Genomic DNA, 27,560 nt, shown 5'->3' with positions numbered 1-27,560 from the left:
GTGTCAAAGCCTGCCTAGCCGTGCGGGCAGAGAGCTGTAATGGTAACACGGGTGGTGCAGGCCTGCCCGCCACACTGCCCACCCACGGCTATCTGGGTGGATTCATGGCTAGATACACAGATGACTATAATATCTGTACACAGTATTGGTGCCAGCATCTGTCAATGTCTGTACATCCGCAACATATATCTATGTATCTATACATCCACAACAGCCAGAGATGTTTTTCCATAAGCGGATCTATACATCCACAATAGCTAGAGGTCTGTATCCATAAATATACATCCACAACAACCAGAGAGATCTGCACCGATAAATGGATCTACACGTCCACATCCACACATCCCTACAGATTTCCACTGGTAACTTTTTTCTCCTCGTTTTCTCTTCCAAGCCGCAAGCGGACCAGCTGCGAGCAGCCCCCAGCAGGAGCCCCACTGCCATGCCGAAACAGGGATGAAACCCAGCGTGGCCATAGCCACCAGAGCCTCTATGGTTCCCCCTTGTTGGTGCTGGCACAGTTCCTGAGGATGAGTGCGAGGTAGGTGGGCTCCTCCAGCACTGGCTCCAGGGGGGCAGCAGGACACTCAAGAACAACAACAACAACAACAAAATAAGCAGGATTAAAAGTAATAATGCAATACATAATACATATTTTGGTCTGTTTGAAGCTGTCGCTGTCTGGAAGCTACACACAGGACTGAGACATCTGCTGCATGGACACAGTCAGTCATTGCAGCGTTATTGGCCTGAGAAGGCCTCACACCCCAAAACCTTATCTTCAGTGAAGACTCATCATAACAGCTGATCATATCCAAAAAATAGGAATGAGACGGGGGAGTCACAGGAATAGGGCTAAAAACATGGACTTGGGCTAGCCAAGTAAATCAGATAAATGCCACAAGTCCCCACCATCCGCTGGGGAGGTCCCATGGCAGAAGGACCACACTTGGCAGACACGGCACCGGCTCTGGGAGCACTGGCCCATGCAGGGGAAGTTGTGTGAGGAGCAGAGCAGTAGGAACAGGTGTCAAAGAAACAGAGGGAAGGGGAGGCTCCAAGTGGGATGCTAAGAGGGCAAGGTAAAGAGAAACATTAGCTAGTGAGTGGTTAGCGTAGGTGGCAGCCAGGGTCATGCAGGCTAATGAGATGACTTAGGAAAAGGAAGAGACAGACGGGCCCCATGTGTAAAACCTAAAGGCATTGGCAGAGTGTTAGGAAGAGAGACAGAGGAACACAGAAAGCCACGACAGAAGGGGTTTGGAGCCAACACAGCATGTGAGCCAGATGGGCAGAGCATGGGACCCCCCATGAAGGAACTGGGCACACTGCTGGAATTTTGTTGAAAGTTTTAAGGAGGACGTGGAAAAAGTGCAATGAGATGACAGTGAATACCACGTTCAAATTAGAAACAGAAGAATAAGCTAAAAAGTGTGTGTAGATAAACCTATACATGCATGCATAATAAAAGAATAAAAAACAATGGTAAAAATAATAAAATACAATATAACTATTTTCAGCATCAGCCAGAGATCCTAGAAAAGTGAAAGAATATGTACCCTAATTTGTAGAGCATCTACTAACTCTTCTCAGACAATTGTGCCTCTGCTAGCTCTGACCAACAAAGCTACAAAGCAAGGCCTCTGGTACAACCTTTCATTGACCACGCCTCCACATGCTGCTGTTCGAGGCATCCTAAGGCCAGCCATAAGGGCACGCAATAAGCTTCCCCACCTGGGCAGATCCTCCCATGAAATGGAAAATATTTTCCCATTTTCCATAGGAAGCTTCCATTACAGATGGAAGTCAGAGCAGCTAATGCACGTGCAGCGCACCCAGGGTAAAGCAGCAAAATCTCCCCGGCTGCACTCTGATTGCAATTCAATCCAACACAAATTATGGCCAGGGAAGTGGCGTAAACAGTGTGGAATAGATTAGTCCATTCAGTATAACTAAGCAGCCCTCAGTTAAATATTGCTCTGGTTAGAGATGCTCAGCACCTGCACTACTTGCCCGTCTTTAACAAACATCCACAGGGAGCACAGTTTTGCTCCTTGGATCCATTTCTGTCTCTGTGGCTCTCTCCCTTCTAATGGCTCTGTTCAGCAATGAGTTAATATTTGCCTTGAAATTCATGTTGTTTCAGTCTGACACATTCTCATACCAAGCACGTAACATCTTTTGCAATTTCAGTAACTACCATGTTAGTTGTAGAAGATGGGGATCCAGCAGGAAGTCTGCTTCCTTATGGATGCGTCCTGTAATTAAGCTTTTTGGTGGATGTTTGGAAGAAGGCTGAGCCTTTAGGGAAGTCACTCTATACACAGTCTGATTCTTACAAAAGTTGCCAGAATGTGATATTTTTGAGACTTCCATTCATAGATAAGTGTGTCGATATCAATGAAAAAAGCAAATATAAAGGCACACATACGTACCCACAAAAGCGTTTCAACCTCCTTTCCTTGAAAACCTGGTGGAAAGCACAGCTGTCAGTTTCTAAGTATTAAATAGTTTACACTCAGAAACCAGTGTCAAAGTTTGTAAACCAAAAATCCAAACCAAACCCAAGAACACACATTCCCAAATACTCCTTTATTTCCCTGGCATAAAAGCATTTAGTAAAGACGTCACTTGTGTATGGTTAATGAAGCATTTTCAAGGTTCCTCCTTGTGTTACCACAAAGAGTTTCTGCTACCTTTCACGCTTGGTTTGGAAAGCCTGTTCCACCTGCTGTAGAAATTGGGCTTGGACTCAGAGATGGGACCTATGGTGTTTCTGTGAGTCTCCAAAGGAGATGAACTGGGCTTCACCTAACTCCTGACCATAGTCTTCTGCACTTCCTTCTGCTCCTGGTTGGTGTAATTGACCTCTTGCAATGGATCTGCTCACTCAGAAATGCCCTCAGGCACACACTGTTGTCTCCTGGGGTTGTAAAACAGGTCACAAGGCCAGAAAATGATAGTCTGGACTTTAACGAGTGATGCAAATTCATTCATTCACACCCTTCAGATGCACCCTTCCCATGACTATGCCCAGCTTCCCTTACTCGCCCAGTACTTCCCACTTTATTCCCTCTACATGCAAATAGCATCAAAGGGCAGCAATTAACAGCTTGGCCAGTGGTGACAACCTACCTGCTGTAATCCTCTTTTTTATCCCATTTAGAAATAGGTTTCTGAGAACATGCTGGTGACCATGACTTCTACCTGAGCTTGCTGAAATATCCATTCAGCTGGCAGCCGAACGGAGGGGACAGACAGACAGACATCTCCCCGTCTTGTGGGGAGCTTGCTGTGAGCTCCCACTCAGCTGCATACTCTAAGCATGTATTTACTAATTTGATGCAGAAAGCCAAGCTGTCACCACTAAAGAGACCGATTTCACAAAGTGACATGAGGGTCCTCTGTGGCCATTGTTTGGGAACAAGGTATTATCTTGTCACAGTTACGGATCAATTCATCAGGCAAGTTATCTTTCTCTTGATTCCTGTGAAGTCTTCGGGGAAGAACACACACTCAGCTTCCTCCTGAGGCCTGCTGCTCCCTGGCACGGTGAGCCACAGGCTGGGGGTGCTTTTAAAATCTACCTTGCCATGCAGAATTAGCTGTCATTTCTGCCTTCCCCATTGAGACTTTTGTGAACTTCTTTATCTCAGCTACAGGAACTGTCCTCCTGGCCAGGCTGCTGGATTCTCATTGTGCTGTCAAATTCATGAGGAGCAAACAGCATTGCCCCTACCCATTGATATCCTCCTCCTCATCCACATACCGTTGTCTCTGTGGGCTCATTCTCTAGCTAACATTCAGGTGTGTATTCACACCCGCTTGGCACAAAACATGCACCTGTGCATTTCCATTTTGAACTCTGCAGAAACAAAAGTGAGCAGCACGCATCCCTCCATGAGGTCTGCAGTGGGTGTGCAGTGCCATTGCTGTCACTCTTTGGTGGCCGTCCCCGAGATGATGCTTCAATTCAGGCAGGTGCGCTTGTCCTGGCTAACTTCTACATGTGGTGGCTGCCACTCTGCTCCCTTGGGGGCTGCCAAAGATGCTTCATATCTTCCTGGTGGAGCATCCAAATGGAATCCCCCGATGGTTGAAAAAGAAAGCTTTGCACTCTATTAAGAATTAAACCAAGTGCTGCACGAATCCACATTAAACAAGGAGAATTATCCAATTTCCAGCAGGGCTCAGCAGGCAGTTTCAAGTAAATAAGTATCAAGCTGTCAGCTTGAAATTCTCCTTTGGAGCCATACAGTTTTAATGAGCTACCACCAGTGCTGGATTTTGGCACCTTCCCCTTTGCTCTTTCACACAGTTGCCTTTTTGCTCTCAATGAAACACTGGGGATGGGGATGCTGGGGTCCTTCAGCCAGCCCATCTGGCAGGGCACTGCTAGCAGCTGAGGCTGGAGCCGGGAGTTTTTGGCAGCCAGATTTTGGTCACCTGGAGCCCAGTGGCTCAGGGAGAGCAGTGGCAGCAATTGCAGCAGAGGCAGCAGCACCCAGTGCCAGCGGTGGCAGCAGTGACCAGCGTCACATCAGGCTGTGTGCCAGGCTGAGTGCTGTCCTGGCCACCGTTTGGGAAGCCCTGTGAAGCTCTAAGTGTCAGTGGGCCCGTTTCCCTCATGTCTTTCTTATTTGCATCCCTCCCGTTGACCACTGTGGTTGCGATACCGATGACAATATACAACACAACACGACAACTCCTGCTCGTGGCTCATCCAGCAGCTGGATGTCACGGCTGGCAAACACCTTCCTCCTCCCCAGGTGCCCCCCTTCCTGGAGAGCCCTGTGCCCATCACCGTGTTTGGAGGCTGCACCAAGACTTGTTTGCACAGGACATCAGTGAGCACAGAGCAGCTGCTGTCCAAGCCCATTTCCACTGCAGGAAGCACATCCACTGGGATTATTTGGATTCCTTGCCAGAGCAGAAAGAGAAATGGGTGGCTGGGTTGAAGGTTGACCTCGCTGATACCCCTTATGCAGACCTTTGTGAAATGAGAGAGGGTGCAAAGGGCTAACAGCCATACTGAGCATGGAGAAACATCTGTGCCCAAAACTGCCTGAGCTCGTTTCTCCAGCAGAAAGCTGGCACATGCTTCCCGCTGGATGGTGCAGAGGATTTCCCAGACAATTCCTCCCTCTGTCCCAGGGAAGCAGTGGAGAAGGGCTCAATACACTGTGCTGACCAGTTCTGCCCAAGCAGGAGAAGGACCCACCCCAGCCAGCAGCTCCTGGCTCTTGCACGGAGCTGGAGAAGCAAACCCAGGGACATCCTCAGCACCTCGTCCTGCAGCCAGGGAGGCAAGGAGGAGCTGCTGCAGGGGCAGGAGTGGGGAAAGGGCTGCAGCTGAACACACAGGGGGGTGGTGAGTTAGTGCCAATGCAGCGTTTGGGTACAGGCAGCTGAATTTTCTGCACGTAGAAAGTGAGCAGTGCTGCTTGTAAGGCTCCTTCTGGATCTGCTGTTAGTGCTGCAGTAGAGACTGCACCATGCTGGGCGTCTCCCAGAGAAGATGCGTGAGTACATCTCTCCGCACAAGGGGCAGTGAGATGCTCTGTGGGAGCAGCAGGGAAACAACTGCTTCATGGTGCTCACCTAACCAAGAGTAAAGCCCAGTTCCTGGAGCAGAGATCACTTCCTTCAGCTTGCCAGGTTGAGCATCAAGATCAAATCCTCTTCTGGACCGCACAAAAGAGGTAGCAATTTGTAAATAACCTTTGAATTTCACCATCTGGGAGAATTAATCAAACCAAAGCTGGAAGAAGCAACCATTCAAACTGCTGGATACGTGGCACCGTTTCCAAGTTCTCTTAGATTTGACCCAGAGCTGAACCAGAACAGCTCCAGCCAGAGCTTAGAGCTGAATCCACCACTCTGCCTCTCTGCTCCTTCAATCTACTGCTAATTGCTTCATTTATTCTTCTGCAAATTGATTTCCCTTTTCCTGCATTTTTCATCTCCCTTTAGTTTCAAAGAATTTTAAACCTACTTCATGTGGGAATAATCACATGAAGTACATAAGAACAGAGAAACAAATGTAGTGCTTACATTCATATATATTTTACAGGAAACCACTTTCCCCTTTGACATACAGTTGTCACCTCAAATCCTACCCGTGGAAACACAGCCTCTCAGTTTCTATTTTATACTACTAAGGAGAGATGGCTTTGCACAACAGGAAAAGTTCGTCCTATCCCGAAACTTTTCTCATTACAAGGAGCACTCAGGAGTTTCACAGAGTACGTTCCAGCATTTTAAATGTATTGTTGGCTTCTCAGAAATGAGCTTGTTTTTGTCCCCTCTCCCTTCACTTTCAGTTAAGAAGCCTGACAAAAAGTATGGTACATAGAAGTAGAAATGAAGAATAAGTGGTTGTAGTTGACATTTAATTTCTGCACAGTTGGAAAGAGAAATGAGACTGTCTATTGTTCAATCCATTATTTTTCCCAACCAACCAAGAACGTAGCAATTTGTTGTTTCTTTATTAAATATAATAGGGAGATGTTCTGATAATTTTTCCCTATCAAGTTCTTATTATTTACAACTCATGTACGGTGGCAGCCTCTGAGCTCTCCATTTGCTCTGTTTTCTGTTACATCATTCAATTAACACAGGCAATCTGTTATGTCAAAAGGTAATATGACAGCACTTGATAAGCAAGCCACAGAAATCTCTAATAACTTCTAATGAATTATTGCAATGCTGTGTTTAGAGACGCTCTCTCGGAGGCACCCTGGGATTTACACGACACATTAACACGTAAGCTGTCTCTGGCTGGTGCCACTGAGTTAAGAAGTGTCACTGCTCGGTACCAAAAATAGCCACGCACTTCAAGTCTCTCCTTATAGAGATTAAAGAAAAAAGTGTGAAAAAGCATTTCTGTGGAGGAGGAATCCTCCCCTTTGTGCCCATTTTACAGAAGCGTTTATTGCTGTAATTGTCTTCTCCACAGCTAGCATTAAAGAGGGAAGAAGCGTGGGGCTGCGTGGGCTTTCTTTGAGGCTTTTCAATGAGTCATGAGATTCAGCAGCTACCTGTTGCCATCTCACATCCAAAGCCTCAGAACAGAGGATGCTGATGGCGACCGCCTCATCAGCAAGAAAGAAAAGCTGCGAGGTGCACGTCTGGCCTGCTAGGCCCAGGGATCAGCTACGGCTGCTGTCAGGGCATCTAGGTCTAAGGCAGGAAAGGGTCCTCCAGGTACCAGCCTTGGGGAACAGCAGGCTGCAGAACGAGGCCACGAGTTGTGTGGAATAAGTTAAACAGCGTGAGATGTTTAAGTGGAGGACTTGTTAGTGTTAGGTCAGAGGTTGGACTCGGTGATCTTGGAGGTCTCTTCCAACCTAGATGATTCTGTGAAGTTTCTCTGGAGGCCACAAAAGGTTTGCTTGATGTCATACAGAAAGTAATAATTCAGCTTTCATTCTGTATTTCCCATGTTATTTCTGTTCCTACTCAGGCAGAAGCTCCCTTTCCCTTTTCCTAGAAGGGCCGAGGATGTGAATTAGTGAACACCTTACACTACAGGCTGAGGGCAACTGATAGTCAACAGCCACTTGAGTCTGGATGCTGGAAGGTCATGGGCACAAAAAGCATAGCTGCCTCTATTTCACTGTTTGCTCCCTGATCTTTAGGAGCTAATGGAATTCCAGTGGAAATTAAAGTTGTTATAGCCCCCAAAAACAAACAAACAAAAAAACTACCTGGAACCTAGGAAAATATAAATGGATATGAAGTCTAAGGTAAAATTCTGAAAATCATTGAGAAATCTCGTATTGACCTCAGTACAATGTGATCAATATCTACAGGGAAAGACAGACGAATGCATTCTTGGAATAACGCTCCCTGAGAAAACACTTAGAGGATTTGGACAAGCCAAATTCACTGAGAAAGATCGCTCTGAGTTAGTATAGTGCACATTTATTTCCTAATACAGTGCTTCTATGCGAAGCCTTCTTGTATTTAATGTTAAGATTAGGATCGGTAGAAAAATAGTCTGAGTACAGGTCAGCTTTTTGAAGATAAGCCTTATCTGTAACCCCCGGGGAAGGAGATGGTGTAGGCCTGAACTGCTGAATATGCTAATATCCATAAGAAAACTATTTCAGAAGGTACTTCAAAGACAACACACATCTTCAAAGGATCTACGGATTCCACTCGATTGGAATGAAATATTTAGGCGCTCCGGAAAAGCCATTTTCCTGATACTTGCTCATGAAAAATAAACATACCCGGCTTTCTAATAAGGCTCGAAGCAATCAGCAGCGAGCCAAGTCTCCTGCCCAGCGTGGCAGCGGCAGAGTCACGCTGAGAATTTCAAGGGACCAAAGAGAAGGCCACAACACAAATAGCAAACAGAGGCAGGCGCGTGGTGACAGATCGCTACCTGGGGCTGGCAAGGGCAGGCGGTCCTCTTCTGAAGAAAGGGGCATATGGGGAGCACCAGCGCGAGAAGAGCTGTGGGCTGATGAATGCAAGCTGTGTTCCCGTCTGGGGTGGACAAGGGAGGATTCAGCCCGCCAGGGGGGCAGCACAAGCAGCCCACTGCAAACATCCATCCCTGCAGTTCCTGCCAAGCCCCTGGAGATGTATAGAACTGACTCTGCTTTCCCCCCCAAGAAAAAATAAACATGATGCAAAGCTGCCATTAGTCTCAAAGGCCGGTTTGGCCTGAGTAAGGAGGAAGGACCGCAGGACTTGGCCTCTTCTGAAAGAGAGCTGGGTAGGTAGAGCTTGGTGTGCTCTCCAAAATCCCTGCCCATGTTGCTTCAGTTGCAGATCGACCCCCACAAAGAGAGCATCCCTTCACGGTGTGCCGGGTACCGAGCCCTCAGAAGGCACTGACCACTCTTCCTCACTCGGCAGTGCGGGACGGATCTCGTTCACTGTCCACGAGCAGAAACGGAGATGTTCAGACAAGTGCATTGAACAGCTCAACCAGCTAAAAATAATAATTGGGAAGTGGCATATATTACAAAAGAGTGTTTTAGGGAGAATTTAGCAAGAAGCTAAACACTACCAGAAAGGTTTTTTCTCTTCCAAGTTGCCAGTGTTACCCAGTCCTAGTTTCTTTTAGAAATAACCTTTACTGAGCAGAGATTACTTGTTTATTATCAATTATTTCTTCAACTTGTAACATCATTTATTTTTTAATAATAACTGCAAAGTGCATTAGACGATGGTTGCTGTAATCTATACTCAGATCAAGTCAAACTAAGTATTTTAATGAAACTACAGCTTGTAATTTTGACTTCATTGTGTTTCAATGAGATAAAATTAGATTAGGATCACACAGACCATAACACGAAAAACAGGCTTTGTGTCAGTAATTGCATATAGAGGTCTTTAACATGAATGAGAAGCATGCATGTCCAGAGCAAACACAACCTATTCTCCCTCTAGTAGCCAATATTTCTCTTAAAAAAAAAAAAATGGTGTGGAGATAAATTGTACTGTGCTGCAAAAGCAATGTCAAAGCAGAGTGAAGAACCCTAAAACTGCTCTTAATTTCAAGTGTCTACCTTTCTGCTTAGCACCATCTCCCTAGCTGATACAACACTGCTGGGCAAAGCCAGCCACTGAGATCTTGTATGCTCATGCATGAGCTCCAGCAAGAATCATCTGTTTTAAAAGCACAGTCAGAAGGGTTTTGTTGGAGAGGGGCCAGCTGCATTTCAATCGCTGAGCTATGGTTCCAGCAAGAAAGCACTAGAAACATTTCTGATCTGCCATATAATCACTGCATTAAAGAGTCACCACTCTTCACTAGAGTTCAGAACAGAAGAAAAACTAAGGTACAGAATTTTCTTTTTAGTATTATGTTTAAGTATTTCAATTGCTATAGTTTACATGTTTGATACGAGGTGTAAGCAGTGCTACAATTATTTAAAGTAATATCACTTTCCTGAGTAGCAAAAAGTTGTGTATAAACACACAGAACACTAATACAGTATTTCAGTGATACCTGACGGCATTAAAAACCCGTGATAGCATTTATGTTGGATATAAGAAGCATCACTGCTGCTATAATGATGATGGCATCCTTAGAAAATGTACATGGGATATTGTTGTACACATACTTTCAGATAAGCATTGCCAGAGAGAATTTATGTTTTTCCTCCTTGCCTTGGGATAAATATGGTGATATTCTTATTGGCAATAACAATTCACGCTGCCATATAAAACATCCGGAGCACCCACTCAGTGAAGACAGAAAGCCCACTGCAGGGGCGGTGTTGCAGCGCGGCTCCTTCTGCACAAGGAATTTGCAGCCCGGACAGGGAAGGGGGATAAAAGAGGATGGCAAGAAAGAAGGGAAAGGAGATGCCTGCAGTAATGCTACGAGTCAGCGAGCAAGAACAGAGGTTTTACCAACAACACACACTCAGCTGAACACCCAGGTCCCACAGACTGATCAGGAGGGCACAGCCACTGCTCAGCGTGGGTCATGTTGGAAAACTGCAGAGCAGCTCCCAGCACACCCCCAGCTAATCCCTCCCCTGTTTAACGAGGAGGGGAAGACTGACAATATAATGGCATGTGGGCATTTTATCTCATGTAGCAGCCCCGTCTGGCATGCTCGGGAAAAATGTGTCCTGCCTCTGAACAAAAAGCAACCTGCTCATGCATGAAATTAATTCTAGTAAAGTACTGAAATTACAGTCAGTGCAGTTTTAAGGTGTATTTACCATTCAAAGGCTGAAATGAAACTCCTCATATCTACACACGGGCCAAAGACATGATGTTAATCCCACATGGCAAAGCTGCGGCAATCGAGATGTTCCTGCACGCTGACAGCAGGAGACATGGGCTGCTCTGCTCCTGCTCTGCCCATCCCTCCACTCCCAGCAGCTGTGGCTCTGCTGACACCAACAGCAAGGGCAGGACGAAACCAAAGGGCCTGCTTCAAAGCAAGCACGGAAACAGGGAGAGAAACACGCAGGAAAAGGGTGGCTGGGCACCTCTGCAGCAGGCACTTTGTCCATGCTCTGTCACACCATTGAATTTAGCACAGCAAGTGGCCTTTTCCAAATTAACGTAGATAAGCTCTTCCTGGGTGTGGGACCTTTTGCTAGCAAGTTTTAGTATGGCTGGTAGGGCTGATTAAAGACAGGAGTGATTTGACCCTAAGTGAGGATCCTCAAGAGCCTACGAAATATCAGATGCCTTGGACACTGACAGTGCTTGCAAGCTAAATAAGGATCCCAATTTTCAGCCACCCCGTTTGTGACACAGTCCAAAGTTATCTCTCAGTTATCAGTCCCAAAAGACATCCCTTTGACTGATGGTTGCTCTGTCACAGACATCTGCCAGGCTTCCACCCACCACAGTCAGCTCAAGGTCAGATTTCATCCCCCTGATGAAAGAATCCCTCCTAATTGGGGGGAAACAGGGAGGCATGGCAAGAAAGCGCTTGTTGTCAGAGAGTGGCAGCAGCTATACCCATTACCTGTTTCACAGGGCCATCAGTTTTCCAGGGAACCATCTCACTTTTTCCCTGAATCTGTTTAGACGAGGCCTCTAACACAAAGGGAAACACAATGCTTTGGGGCTGTTTTGTTCTCTGTTAGAAACTCCCACCTGATGGACAAGCTCTGCCTCTTTCATCTCTGCATTTTCACGTCCCGTTAGCTGGAAAGGTCAAGACGCCGGGCACATTCGCTCAGGCTCCTTCCCTCCGAAGCCGGGCAATACCTCTCACAAGATTGGTTTTGCTTCCCTCAAGAGATACATTTACCAGAGGTTAGGGCGCTTTTTTTTTTTCCTCCTTTGGAGATGATTGCTATCAGCACTGGAGGAGCCTCCCAAGATTGCTAAAAGGAAATGTCATATCACAGTATCTAATTTCCAAAGAGATGCTACAAATAGCCTCTCTGTGCGCTACCGAGCAGCTGCCTTTCACTGCAGCATTCACGACTTCTGCATTACCTTTTCAGGGAAGTCTCATTATTTAAGCATTCCTTAAGAGGTGCTATTTGAATAATTAAGACCAAGATGTCGGCCTGCTGCTTTCAAAATGACGGCAAGTAAAGACAGCAATGATAGTCCAGCTGCTGAGAGGAGAGACAGCTCTCCGGGGTGATGGGCACTGTTCGCAGCAAGGAGACCCGCAGCTGCTGCCGACGTCCTTTGCCCGCATACTGATCCAGCTGAACTGTGCTTTCCACCGGGTATTTATAAAAGATGTATGGAGTCATTTTAGAAGAGCCATACACAAAAATTGCTTTCCCTGAAGATTAAAGAATAGAAAGTCTAAAAGCAGCCTCGGACTTCCATTATAATCAGCCCTTTGAACTTGCAAGAAGTCTCCTGCAGCAGATTCCAGCAGAGCCCAAGGACACTGTGAACTTTTCTCTATTTCTCAGGGCTTTTCCCCGCTTTGAAAATCCCAGCCTAATGACAAAAGACAAGAGTGAGAAAAAGCTGTTGCTTTAAAAAACATACTTTCAACTTCTCTGTAGTCTTTGCCACAGCTGACTATACTTCTCTTCCACAAATTTAAACACATTTTGCTGAATGACTGCTAAAAGACAAAGAAGGAGACTCAAAACCTTACTAGAATTCATTACCCTTACTAGGAACTGATGTTAATCCTTTGAAAGTCAGCAGGACAGCAGAAAGTTCCCTGTATGGGACAGACCATTAAAAAAACTACCCTCTTGCAAATGTAGATGTGAACCTTATGTCTTTCCCACTGAGCAAACAACAGGAAATAAGGCAGAAGGAAAAACAAAAACCCTCCATATTTTGGTAAAATCCTATACGTTACATTACATCCTGTGACTCAAAGATATTTTCTTAATTCTGCTCACACAAAAGCCTGTATAGAAAAGCCCTTTCTTAATTGACTAGGTCCCTCCTTTGCCTTTTGTAGTAAAAATACGAGCATCTCTCTGCTTATTAACCACTGCTAACACCTGGTGGTCCCTGGTCCTTGCAGAGGCAAGTCACTATGGCCATACTCCCCACATCTAAGGAGCAACCAGGAGCAACTTTATGCACAAGCACAACACCCTATAAAACTGCATGTGAAGCAGCAGAAGACATTTTTCAGAGCTCTGGGGTGATGCTGTTGTTGGATGGGGTTTTTAAATGTTCTTCATTTCTAGAAAACTATTAGTGAAATGACCTTCCAAAAATCCCTGCCAGCCTGTGCACGCATTCATGTTTGCAAATGATAGAGATCTCGTGTCTGCAAAACACAGGATTAATGCAGCAGCCCCGTATCCCTATCATCAAGCTGGCATTGCTATACTTTCATTACAGTTTCCTGGCAACAAAGCACCCAGGCACTTTCATGAATGCTAACAATTCTTATTCATATAGCCTCTAGACATTTCCTGAGAGCCTTGCAGAAATGAATGAGCATATCAGTGTTATCAGCTCCTGGAATATCAGACTCAAACACAAATCATGGGGTTTTTTTCCTGTACAGGAAGAGCATTATTAATGTGATTTTATCTAAAAATCACTTCTGTTTCTTTCTAGACACAGCTTTTTTGGAATCATAGCATATTATTTCACCCAGAAATATAACAATACCATTTCTGCTCCAATTGTGAAGAATAAGTCTGATTTTATCAGTACGTTTGGCTCTATCAGTTGGATAGTTTGATTGTTGGATTTTTTTTCCTCCCAGTTTACAGGATGAATGTGTGGTCATGTGAGAAGTCTAGTACTGGGGATAGAAGACATTTATTTTAGAAATGAATATAATTAGTATTTCCCTTTCTAAGCAGAGGTATCATTTCATTAATATAAAGACTAGAAGACAAAAAACAAGCTGCTACACTTTCTTCTATCTGAGTGATACCACTCTCAAGCCTTTTTAGCACAGAACTAAGGCAGAAGTAACTAAAGGCAGAAAAGCAGATGGAGACGCTTGTTGTATTTTATATACCGTTGTGAATGCACAACGAGAGAGGATTGCTCCCTTGCCAAGCAACTTCTCCTTGAAGTCCAAGCAGGCACGGGATGAGAAAGACCAACAACGCATAAACTTTCAAATGCACATTTGTGTTTTCAAATAGAGCAGACTTCCTTCTTTTCCTTTCCTCCCCCTAGTCAGCTGCCGTTTTGGAGGCTCTGAATTGAGCCTAAATCCTTGCAGCTGATATGGGGAGAAAAGGAAGGGGCAGAGCCCTCCTGCAGCAGTGTGATGGTACCTACTGGGGCTGCACAGAGAGGTTCTTGCCTTTCTGCCATGCCATGAACTTTGCTGGGCACCAGCAGCTCTTTTCAGCTGCAGTTGTTGGCTGAAGCAGTATGCACCAGCAAGCCCTTGCTCAGTCTAGGAAACCTGAACAGATTAAAAAGCCAAAAGAAAATGGATAACCAAAAGCATCACCTGCATTAGGACAAGTTTTGAAGGTCATGGAAAAAAAAGGGAAAGAATACTAATCCTCATTCTCGGTTACAGAGAACTTCTGCCAGTATTTTAATACGAGGCTTCTCTCCTTCATTCCTGCTTTGCTGGTTGTCTCAGGTTATGCAGAGTATCTGCAGCCATCTGGCCCCAGATGGATCTATCATTCACCCCCCACTCCTTACAGCCTTCCTCCCCAGCCCTGGTGAAGCTTTAGTTAATACTGCAGTGCTCATTTAACAAACGAACACACTCCGTGCACTGTGCCTGCCTTCCCCAAGGGCTTGCTCATGCCTAACTGCTGTCAGTTTTACAGCACGCAGATACAGAGAAGATGCATTGCACAGTCCCATTATCAAGAAAAAACACTATTGACAAAGAACCAATACAGAGGTTTGCATTGATGCTGTCAATATTGTTAATACTTCAAAGTCCTAAGGCAACATTTTTTTATCTTGGGGAAGAATCTGAGCACACCCTTGAACCGACAATTTTCTGTGCTTTTCCCTCTGGCAGCTGGCTCTTGTTTAAAGTCAGGGCAAAGAAACCTTCTGGGTCATTAACATTGTTCTATGACTGTCTGCATAGGGAGTTTTTCCCCCCCAACGATTGTTTTCTCGGATAAAACTGTCCACGTAGTGAGAAAGTCTGTGAGTAATGTGTTTCAATCACACTTAGCAGATATAAAGGGTTAGCAGCCCCTTTATGTAATATATAGCTCTGACTGTGTTAGCCTAAAATGAGTTTAAGATGGATTCCCTGAAGAAACGGTTCAGGGCATATAATCTGGCTGCCTAGCAGTATTTCTTGGGGTGACAGCAGCCCTAGCTGACTTACCCAGGCTCAGTGGCTGTGGAGCCAAGTTGCACGAGGACATTTCTTGCATATAAGCAGATATCCGACAAAAAATGTAAGTTTTTATTCTTCGGCAAGTCCTTTGGAAGCCAATCCCCACCAGATGAGCCATAACACAATCGTGCCCTGTGTGGTCTTGGTACACAGGGGCAAGAGACAACACCTTTACAGCCACAAAGGACTGGAGAAGTCACACACAGTACAGAGACGTGAGTGCTGGACACCTAGGAGCAATATTCATCCTCTCCTCGTCGATATACCCACTTAGGCTAAACAACAGGCTACTCCCTCCCCAGGGTATGGATTTCTCCATTGCAAGACTGCTCGAAATTGAGAGCTCAAGATCTGCTGAAGTCTGAAAGGGCAATGACAGTCCCAAGTCTTGCTTGCTGCTTAGCTATAAAGAGCAGGCAAGGATGCAGCATGATAAAGTCCAAGTACAACTGATTACTCTCCCAGACATGTTTTGGACGCCAGTTCCCACTCACACTCTCTGTTTTTGGGAGGTTAGAGGCAGAGCTGCCAGAGCTGAGAAGCTATGAGCTGTCCCTCCTAGGGCTGTTTGCAAACCAGCGTCTGGTGCTTGGAGGGAGACTGTCAGAGGGAGGCTTTGCTGCGAGCCCAAGCCTGGTAAAGGAGAGTGGGAGCAGAATTTGGGGCTTTATTCAACATTATTAATAGTGCATAGGACAGACTACAGCATTTTCTGTGGAAGAGGGGAAATTTGTTTTCTGTGAACAAAATTTAGGTTTAATATTCCTTGGGAATGTTTAACACTGATTTATAACGCAGTGTTAGCAACGACTATTCCATAACCCATGGACTAGTTAAAACCCAGACAATAAGAAAACCAAAAGGTTTCACAATTCGCAAACAGAAAAAGACTACACAACTCTACATTTTTAGATAAGAGATTTTACGTAACGTAGAAAAGGTAGCATTATATTTCTAATGCTATTCCAGGTTTGGGGGTGCCATATAGGAAAAGGCAGTGTGTTTTAAGGCAGTGCTACCCAATAGGTATACCTTCACTGACAAACTCACAGAAACAGACTCAGCTCTGCCTGCTGGTCCTGCCCTGCAGCTCTCAGGCTGAGGAGATGCCCACACCGCCCTGGGCTCAGCAGGGCTTATGGCATCTCTCCCAGTAAAAACCGCGGTTACAAAGGTAGCAGTGGAAGTGGGCAAAAAGGTAACAACAGCAGCCCAAGATCTGGCTGGAAGGACAAATGGAAAATAGCCACCGTGCTGCAGCAGAGCCAAGGGAAAAGCTGCAGTGAGGGAGGAGATTGTCATCTTGTTCAGCTGAGGCTCAGCAAGTGGCTCAACTATCACTTCTCCTGTCTACATTACAGACACAGTTCTCCATGCCTTCTTAGAGGGCTTCAGTGCATACCTGAATCAAGTATCGGAAAGAGAGAAACCTGCCATTCCACTACCCGAGATCACCGGTCGCGTTGCAGAAGTCACCTTTCTGGGCTCTTGTCACCATGATGCTACTGCTACTAGAGCTAGCTAAATTGCTGCTAGAGCAGAAATGTCTCCTTGTGCTGGAAATCACATCTTTGGCAGCAACACAGACCTCCCTTTAGACAGCAACCGTAAGATCACAATTTCACATTTATCTGAAAAAACTACTAGCCTCAAAGGTTTTTGTGACATCTTCATCCTCCTGTTCTTCCGATGGCCTGGCCTCATCTTCTCCATACCTAGTCTTAGCAGGAGTTTCTCTGCTTTCTAAATGATCTGACTCTCTAAACCATTTTTTCATCTTGGTTAGGGGTGCAACTGACACTGGTACAGTTTATTTCCCTGGCTCAGCCTTGGGGCCTGTTTTAGGGCTTGGAGTAGCCGCCGGGCCTGTCTCAGGGGTTGAAGTGGCCACAGGGTCTGTCACTGGGGTTATACTGGCATTGAGTGCAGCTCGGTAGGCACAGGCCAAGCCCCAACACGTTGCACTGATTTGTGGATGTCTGGTACTGCCAGGGCAATGACACACCTTTCTCAAGCACTCCACCAGTATTTTAGGTTTTTTTTTTTTCAGTTGTTCAGGGGTGAATTTCCAAAGCACGGGAGGTGCCCACTCCTCTAGATACCTGCCCATATCCTCCCCACTCTCCCTGCCACAGGACAGATCTCTGGATGACACTCTTAAGTATTTGTTTAACCTTAGACAAAACCTGGAGTGCATTCAGGAGACACAACGATAAGAACATGCTGGTCTGAACGTCCCAAGGATATTCAAAGTTTTGGAAAGCTACCATAATTCGCCTGGAGGAGAAGAAAGGGAGAGTGAACAAGTGGGAAAAAACATCTTCCCATAACCCTACCTCAGGAACTATTAACAGTTACACTTTTCACTCTTTTTCTTCAGGGAGATAATCTATGGAGGGGGTCAGGGGGAGACATCCAACAATAGTTTCTTTCTTTAAAGTTACCTCCTTGAAACTGTAACTTCTAGTAATTTAAAGGCTTTTGACTTGCATATTGCAAAAACAGCATTTCATTTATGAACAGCACATTTTCACAATTTCCATCTAGTGAAAGTAACAACAATGCTACCAGTATCTATCCAAACCTCTTTCTACTTACCACAAGGCAAAATTTGAATTCACATTAAGGCACCTTTTTCACGCAGCCTGTTGCTCAATCTTAACAAATACTTAAGAACATTCTTCAAAGTCAGTCTTACCTGTATGCAATTGAGCTTTTGAGGTTGTGGTTTGTTCGTTTGTTTTTAAGGACTAGGAAGGGAGCTTAGAATCCACAACCTTGTGGAACAGGCTCATCTACCTGGCTTCAATGTTTTAAGGTCAATTGCTCCTTATCACTAATAGAAATAACCTGACATAGGGGCTTAGTGGTTAGAGTTGACCTAATTAGTTAACTACAAAAGGTGCACAAGGGTCATATTTCTGTTAGTCATTCTGTGAGGAAAATTAGTATAGAGCCTCTTGAAAAAAAAATAAATTAAATAAATAAATAAAGGAAATGACCTTAAAGGCAAAATTGCTGTCATAGATTTTTGTCTGTCTAGTCATGACAGATAAAGAATACAGCAATCAGAATTACTTTTCTTGACGTTAATGTTATTTAATTTGCTTTTCTGAGATCTCTTCCTTATGCAGGACTTTTTAAAATCTAGCCCCATGACCTCTGACTACAGTATTTACTTTGGCTGCATATAAACTATCACGTATAAATGCCAGGATCCAGATCCTCACTCGCTATTCAGGTCAAGGACTGGGCTGAAGTTTTGGGCTTTAATTTGGTTCCATGCCTACATCGCTCTTTCCTGGCAGGTCAAGGGAAGAAGATTGACTGGCTTAGGGGAGCTTATGTACACGTGGCTTTTAGGCTGCAGCCAAAGTGTTCCTCTAGATCTGGAAGTCTGAAGATGGTTGCAGTCTCCAAGCTCACATACAACCACATATTAGTCTGGCACAACCAATTTTTGTGTTCCTTGCACTAGCTGTTCCTTCACCTCCTCTTCAGAGACAAGAACATGCATCTCTTTCATGCTCCTTCGTTAGTAAACAAACCAGGATAGATTAAAGACTCTTTCTTCTAGTCAGTAAGATACCTGCCTTTGGTTTCAGTGAGAATTCAGGCCCTAACAACTGAAGTTTCTTCTGTATGTTGTTTCTTCTGTATAGGATAATTTCATTTCCCTTTTGAAGACTTACCAGGATGTAGTAACAAAAGCAAAGGCATAAAACAGTACCTGAGGCACAGTCTACTTTTGAGCCTGCAGCAGACTATAGGTACGATATTGTAATTTCAGACAAATATGGTCTACGTAATGTGAAGTGTTCCAGCATGCTTACAATCTGCCAAAGGCCAGAAAATGTGACCTTCATTTTAAGACTGTATGGAAAAAGAAAACAACAACAACAAAAATTAAGAGAAGAAACTTTTCCTTCACCTAAATTTTATTATTTTGCAACTCCTTCAGGTGTCCGCAAGGAATTATGCCAGCCTGTCCACCCCCCCCCCCCAAAAAAAAAAGATATTGAGATATTGTGGCATAGAGGTATAATTTCAGTTCATACCAGAAGACATTCTTCAATTGAAGTACAGTTAAGCCCCACAAAGTGCCAAAAAAAAATGCCAAAAAAGTAATGTATTTACAAGTTAGTTTTACATGCTGGCATTATTTACTTGTCTGGTCTTGCATTCAGGGCTTGATCTATCTGGGGGGGGGGGGGGAACATGTAATGCCATGCAAGGTTGTTTGCTTGTATGACTGACATGACTTTAAAATTTTGAACTGTTTGTATAGAAGCAAAATACAGAAGAGTACACTATCCCCAAGGGAAACGTAGAAAACTACCTGTTGCTTCTCAGGTTTAAAGTTTTCCCTTAAAAGGTGTAAGCATCTATTAAGGTGTAAGAAAAGGTGTAATCAGCTGTTTGAGTACAATTCTTAAGTATACAGGAACAATTTCCTCTCCCATTTCCAACTTGGAGTGCAAAGTTTTTCATCATGCTCTTAGATCAGGATTCTGATTCTAACACTGGTTCCTAGTGCAAATTTCCAGAGAAGAGAGAAGCAAACCAGTCCTGACTGCTTTGAATGAGATGGGATAGCAAACAAAAGTAAATGAAGAAAATAAAGCTGTAGGAATGTTTTCAGATAATTGTCATTGTCCAGAAGCTTTAAATTGGTTGAATCCTTGAAAGGTAATTAATGTAAACTCAGGTTGCATCACTGAATTTGAAGTAGTAAGATAGACTTGCATCATTGCAGAGCCTCAGTCACGGTTTAAATTGGCACTGTCTCTAACTTCATAAGAATGAAAGAGAAAAGCATATCTTCCTACCTTGTCAGCTACTGGCAGACTTAGGAAAAAAAAAAAAAAGATTGTTAAAATTAAAAAGTAATGTTTTTTTAGGACATTTCACCAAATATGTAATATTTAGTAGTAACCAGACTACAAATGAAAGGGAAGATGAAACAGTAGAAGGTACTTGCATGGCCTTAATTTACATGGCAATTGACAACAACCACAATCTGCAATGATTTATAAGTGCCTTACACCTTTCACCCTTGAGACAGAAAAATGGGATTCCCATATTATTTAAGGGGAGTGCAATCCCTCTCAAAATATGAGAGCCTGGGGTACACTACTGAGTACTGAAAATCTTAAGAGTAGGAAGAACTCAACTGAGAAGGGAGGATGAGTCTCTTTGGATCTTCATATAACAGATCTGGCCACAGCAAGAATCCCCCAGGATCCTTCCAGAAAGGAAACTCAGATTTTAGCCCTAAGCAACTATTTTTAGAGACAGGCTGGGAACTGGTTCTTTTTAACCCAGGGTCCATTTCAGCATCTTCAAAGCTAAAGAAATGGTTGACTGCTCTGTTGAATCGTGTTCCAGGCAGAAAAACTCATGTTCCTACTAACATAAAGAGCTTAATGTCTTGCTTCTGTCCTAAAGATGAGTTTTGGATTCAAATGTACTCCCTCCAAGATGAACAACTACCTTTACTTTGTGGGGCTCATATTCTGCATAAGAGATTTGTAACTTCAAACTTCATAATGTCTCCTCTCGATGAAGGGAGGAGGTTGCAGACGTATAAAAGGGCAAGACAACCTCCAAAGATACATCGCATTGCCACAAAACTACTTCAACGTATTCCTGCCAGTGCAAAAACTCCTTTGCAAACCACCACAGACTGGACGTTAGGGCTAAAAACTGTGGAACGCATTGTTTAACATTTGTCTGCATACTTCCAACTTTGTGAGCCAGTCAAGCTGAGATGACAGCTTGAGATCCCAACTGCGGCTCAGGATACGCTGTGCACCAGAGAACTTCCCCCCTATAAGACGCCTTGCTTAGGAATTACATACTCCGTGGCGACCTGACTTTTAAAGTTCCTTCAAAATATTCCTAGTGTTATGTGTTAAATCACACTGCCTTAATCCAGAACTTTTTCAGCCACTGTTATTGACTAGAAAATATTTGGTTTGACAATTTATGACAGATTTGGGACAAACTGTTGCTATTCACAATAGGTCTCCCTCCAACCCTGATGGAGTAGCACTATTAAACACCAGCCAGCCAGCCAGCCAGGCTGGCAGCAAAGTCTTGTAGATTTTTATTTTTTTTTTTTATATTGGTTGGAAACAGAAGTGCTGAGGTACTAACAGACCAACTCCTGTTCTTACGCCTGCCAACAGAGCGGTTCCAAAGAGTGTTTATCAATATGGAGATCTGGGACAGGTCTGGGTTTTTGTCACTGCTACTTTTCTCTTGAAAGATTACAATAGCTACATGTGGAATAATTACCTTCCAGTCAGAAAACATGAAAATTTTATTTGATTTAGGATGCTGGCTGCTGAATATTGTATAGCCTTACTTTGTAAGCAGAAATGCAGCGGGAAGGATTGTCTTAATCCACCTGCACACTTAATTTTAAGCCAGCAGATCCGTACATTCATATATATCCAAGCACCCGTTCTCATTTCATTCTTTGGAGGTGAGAAATTTATTCCTTCAGAGGTAAAAATCTCATCTCACGGAGCTAAGATTTATTTCTTACATTACTGAAGGCAGGACAGCGTAAATCCTTGCTGGAATGGAGTATTTTCAGAAGCTAATGCACACACAGAGCTGCTCCAGGGTGGAATTCTGACGGAAAGAAGATCGAAGCCCCATTTGACACTGCTCTCGACCTACACCATACATATATTTTTAAGGGTGTGTGGCATACAAGAACCCTAACACTTGGAAGGGGCTACACCACGCTAAAGCTAAATGAGAAATAGGCACCGAAAGGCCCTCTGCATCCCAGCATGGCTGCAAACACAAGGCAGCACAACAGGAGCAGCCTTTTCCACAGACAGTCAAGCTTTAGGAACACTAGAAGAATTTATGGCCTGCTCGAGTCCACCAGATATGGTAAATTTACAGTTTTAAACTCAAGTACCAGAGATGGTATGATTTACCATCAGCTCCCCAGTGCCTGCTGTTACTGAGAACTAAATGATTTAGGTCAATAAATGTTTGAAGGAATGAAACCATCAAAATAGCTCTCAGGCTTTCTTAGTATCCACACGGAGAACTGGCAGAGCTTCAACACAAGCCCAGGCAGAACTTGTTAGAGAGGCTTACTACTGCTGTTTGCCTAAGCTGCAGGAATTATTAAGCACAAGACTTACAATAAACAAGCTTATTTATGGCTTCATAGTTTGATGCTGGCATGGGTCTTAGCAATTTCAAGGCTGAGCTGGCTTGAGAAAAAAAAAAAAAAAAGCTGTGGAAATCTGAGAGCTTCTTTACAGGATCTTATGGTCCATAAAGCCCCACACTTGATGCTGATAGCAAGCTGCTAGTGCTGTGAGAACCCTCAACTACACAGACTTCCCTCAGTTAGGATCGAGGTAACAAACTCTCTGCTTTTGAGGCCCTCTTTCTGGACAAGCTTGTCTCAGTTTTGTAGTCAATCTGTCTTTTCAAGGGGAAAGTTGTCCTTCCATCCAGGGCATACTGTATTTTCTCCTCATCTATGGAAAAGTTTCTTCAGCAGTAGAGCAGTAACAATAGCTGCTTGAGACCACCATACCTAGCAATTGCTTTAGCTTCCAACCCACCAAAACTACTTAGAGCAGCCTAAGATTCCTAATCACCTCCTTGTCACAGCTTACCCAGGCCATCACAAACATCACCCCTAGCCTTGTACTTCCAGTTCATTGCCAGCTCAGAGGCACAGACAACTTCTGCAGCACCCATTTGCACATGACACTTCTGGCTCCGCCATCAGCAGTCCCTCAGGTGTTTGTAACCTGCATCACAGCCCTCATCACATCCCTCCCAGGTGTTTGGCTGCTTGTGCTCAACACCAGCTCTGACATGGTGCAGCTGTGACTTTGGCTCAGACTGCTGCAAGAAGGGCTGTCTTTGTGTGGGAGGTGTGTTTAGACCCAGTCTGTTGCCTCTGGTCCTTGCCTGAGCTGTGGTGCAGCTGTGTCTGGCCAGGTATCTCAGATCCAGACTTGCAGACTTATCTGAGACCTTTTCTTGTTCCTCACTTGTCCGCTGGTTAGCACGTAGTGGCCAACTCTCACTGCTGTCGCCAGATCTGCTCGTCTTGTTCAGGCACCATGGGACGGTGCCCCTGCTGAGCCTTACCGTACGTGGTTCTTGGGCTTGCCCTTCTTTGTGAACCTGCCTTTGCTGCTCCCTGACAGCCCAAGCCAGACCCTTGGTCTCCATTTCCCCTCTAACAGGCAGCGGTGCCTTCCCCGGCTGCTCCCCCAGGAGTACGGGGCATCCTGCGCCGCCTAGGCTTGGCTCTGCAGCAAGTCATGCCCTGCAGCCAGCTCCCAGCCTCCTACCTCTGCTCCTGGCCAGACTTTGTGCCCTGTGAGAGCCCATCCCTCTTGTGCCCAGTATCCCTTGTGGGTGCGCTGCACAGAGAAACCATAATTCTGTTTCTTTTCCTGATTTTGCAGCCAGGAAATCCCTGGTGAGCTGGGAGTTCATGCACTGGGGAGGTGCTGCAAGAGTTGTAGCTAAAACTGCTTTGTATCGACATGGGTAAAGATGTTCAGTGGAGAATTGGCTATTTGTGAGATTAAGGAAAAAAAATGAGGCAACTTCATGTAACCATGCAGATCAGTCTTGATTTCATTATACTACAGTGTTTCCTATGTAGTGGGATTCAAAAGAATTTAACTTAAAATGCCAAAATAATGTTAGTCACCTCACGTACTGTACTAGTATGCTGATTCCAGTAAAACTAAAAACTTAACCCAAACTGAAAGAAAAAGGAAAGGAATTCGTGTGTTCTTGCAGAGTTATAAAACAAACCAGTGCTGCTGTTCTTCTCAACAAAAAGTTAGTGAGGACGGATGATGCTGCCACCAATCACTACCAATAAAAGGGAAACCCAAGCATCCTAATTTGGAGCCATCTGCATGAAATTAAAAACACCACCCACGTTTCGTGTTTTTCAGTATATTAGCATGCCCCAGTGAATTGGGAATTACCATAACACTAAATAGAGTAAATGCAAGGAATTCTCTGTTCTTACAAGGGTGGCGTTTAATATACTTGTAATTTCTGATTTATTTTTCTTATGGGAATTGAAGTAGTCTAAAAGCCCTACACTTGCCAGGAACAACAACTGGTCTGAGAAGGGGGAAAAGGCTGTCTGATAAAGGAAAGATCAGTCTAGAAAGTGTATGACCACAGAAGAAACTAAACAGTCTACTAAGGGTTTGGTGAGTTCTCTAGGATATGGACCCTTCCTTTCTGTTTTTTACTTTACTTTGGGTGGGTTGGAGGAATTGAAGGAGGCAGCTGTTGCTGGCTTCCAACAGCCCTAATATTAACTGAAACTTTTAGGTATTAATATAGCAATGATAATTGCTGTCATCTGTTGACCACTAAATTGAAGAAACCAAGCTGAGATGGGGAACAGAGCAATTAATTCATTAGTGAGGTTGCACTGGGGCTTTGTTAAAGAGGTTTGTTCTGTGACCTGTTGAGTCCTCATCTAAGTTCAATTGACTTTTTAATTTTTTTTTTCAGTATGGTTAATAAAACACAAAGGTGAAAAGTAATCCTTTCACAGCTTATGCTGGTTATAACTAGCTATGAATGGTAAGAATCTAAAATTTAATTCTGGCTCATTTAACCATGATAATTAGTTGCTTCTTTTAAAGCAATACAACTGCTTTCTATTGTCATAAAATAGAATATATTATAAAGAAATTTGTTTTTTTTGTTTGTTTGTTTTTTTCCTGTGGGCTTGGTAAGGTGGAAATGTGATGTTGTCATGAGAAGAAGCAGAGATTTACATATTATAATCAAGATAGAGCACTCTTCCTCTGAAGCAATAGGAGTAATTGGTTGTGATGGTGTACTCTGCTCTTGGTTGATGAAGCTTCCTTGACTAAGTCACACAGTAAGTGAAAGGCTTATCAGGCAGTGTATTTAATAGTTAGAAATATAAATTGCTAATAGTAAATGTCAGAGGAACATATGGGGTTTTGTTTTAGATCAAGCAGGAGTAACTTCAAGCATCTTTTCAGTGATTATGAAACAGCCTTATTAAGGGAACTGCAGTACATTATTTTTCCTTTTGTGTGGTGTTTTTGTTTGCTTCTTTTCCTACCTCTGGGTGTTTTATTGTCCTCCAGACAGGGTCATCTAGGTCTTCTTCCTGAGCGGTTACAGTTAATTCAGAACTTCACTGTGTAGTTCAAATGATTCTTTTCCAAGTGCCTTGCCACACGCTTGTCAATACTAAATTTCTTCTGCCATCATGTTGTCCATTCCCTTTGCTTTGTTAGTTTAGAAATCATGTATCCTGAGCCTCTGAACAACTATCTGTAAATCACTGCAGCCTCCTCAGCTCCCTCTGGCAATTTACACTAGTGGATGGCAGTCAGCGTAACGGCACAGCAGCCACTGATTTACAGGACACAATACCTTCTATTTTGCACCTTCCAATTGAATATAGATCTGAAAGTTGCTCAACCTTCAAAAAACCTTTTATGCCTTAGATGTGAGTTTTCACGCAGAAATGAATTTCATTGACTCTGCAGATGCTCACACCACTAACGTACATTGGTACTTGCTTGGGAATTTCCATATTTCCTGACATTTTGTCCATTGTGTCTGTCCATTTTCCAATGTTTAGCAATGTGCTATATTATCATGCCTGACACAGCAGAACAGATCAGTCAAAGGGTGGAACCAAAATACTAAAGACAAATCCAGCCACATCACAAAGCATTCACGTGCATGCTTTGTAGCATGTGTTTATTTTTTTCCCTCCACGTTGAGACAAAAATATTCCTGTACTCATAAATTTTAGTAACTATTTTAATAATTCTACAGTCTTAATGAGGCAAGATAACTACCGTGACAAGTTTGAAGCATCATTTTGTGTATGTGGACCCCATCAAAGCTGTGAGGACTGCACGACACTTTAAAACCAGGAGTGAAATTTCCACTGTTCACAGCTCTTAGTTATTGTTGTACTTTACTTTGGAGGAACTGTTTTTAGAAAAGGAAGAAAAAAAGGATTTTTATTACAGGTGTCATAACAAACAACAGCAATAATAAAGAAATGCTAGGTTTCATTGACCTTGAGCAAAGGGCAGGAAGAGGGAAGAGCTGGGGCTACTATACTATGATTTTTCAAGAACCCTGTCTTCTCTGCTTTGCTTCTCCAGCACCGCTTGACAGTCTCTGGAAAGCGGCTACTTGTTAAGAGTTGGAAGTATGTTTCCAGCACATTATACTGGTGATGTATTATAACTCCTTACTAAGTTGCTATGGGCGTTCTTGCTAAGAAACTTGGAATAATTTTTACAATATTCCAAGTTTTCAGAGACTTTTAAACAAATAACTGTGCTAGTGAATACAAGAGTATTGTACCTCCCTGGAGATTAAGAAAACAAAAGTAATCCAAATAAATCTTGGGGAGGGGTGGGGGAGGCAACCTGAGAAATGAATGTTGCTTCTATTGAACCAGCAGTCAGGCTGAAATCCCACCTGAAGAGCAGGAAAGGAAAGGCACAGCTTTCTGCTTTATTGCATTCACATTCTGCAAGAATAAATCAGCAGTGCTTAAAGTGACTCTGAGCATGTATGAGTGTGGCACACTGCACTGGAAGAATTATAGAAGTCGTGAATTCTTCCTTATTCTGTGTCAGGTTGAGGTTTTTTGTGTGTTTGTTTTCTTTAGTTTCTTTATGAACAGTTTAAAGACTTTAAAATAAAGTCATTTATAATATGTCAATGTTTTTGATTCCAGGAGAAAATCAAATTCCCTTAGCTACATTGATTCAATAACAAATAAGTAGTTTTGAACTTTGTTACTAAATTATGAGTTATGTGGATTGTATTGCTGATCAACACATAAAATAGCACATAGCCTCTCTAAAAAAGTTTGTTTTTAATAAATTGTTCATGCTTGGACTCCAAAGATATTTTTTGTTAAATACTTATATGACAATAAAAAAAAAGAGAAGGACCCTAAAATGGACCATAAAGCGTGCTTTGAACTGCTATCATCATTTTAATTTGTGATGTGTATATATTGCACACAGCTTTCTATTGGCACCATTTCCCATACCGTGCAATGCAACTAAAGATAATGCTGTTCTCTTCCACCAGTAAACCTCTCAATCAAGTGCTGTTGTTTTTTTTCTTTTTTTTCTTCTTTCTTGCTATTAACTCACTTTAATCCACGTTGTTCTCTATAAGCTTCCTCAATAACAGATTTTCTTTGTAATCAGGAAAACTCTAGAATCTGAACTAATGCGTTCACTTTTCCTGACAAGCAACTGAAACAACAGCTCCCTAATAGCCC

General features: G+C 43.6%; 1 long non-coding RNA gene across 2 annotated transcripts; it reads right to left on the bottom strand.

Moving 5' to 3' along the window:
- Window positions 1-453: 453 nt before the first annotated feature.
- LOC125182453 (uncharacterized) lies at window positions 454-18,090 on the bottom strand. Of its 2 annotated transcripts, none has more exons than XR_010829994.1 (3): window positions 17,919-18,090; window positions 2,436-2,470; window positions 454-586 (listed from the first exon to the last, which is right to left on the bottom strand). It is a non-coding gene; the product is annotated as an uncharacterized lncRNA (long non-coding RNA). The 2 variants fall into 2 exon arrangements; XR_007162277.2 differs by having other exon boundaries at window positions 478-565.
- Window positions 18,091-27,560: the final 9,470 nt, after the last annotated feature.

The sequence above is a fragment of the Anser cygnoides genome, chromosome 3, assembly GCF_040182565.1.
Source record: "Anser cygnoides isolate HZ-2024a breed goose chromosome 3, Taihu_goose_T2T_genome, whole genome shotgun sequence".
Lineage (NCBI taxonomy): Eukaryota > Metazoa > Chordata > Aves > Anseriformes > Anatidae > Anser > Anser cygnoides.
The sequence above is the reverse complement of the archived record's forward strand: the minus strand, read 5'-3'. Positions and strand labels throughout refer to the sequence as shown.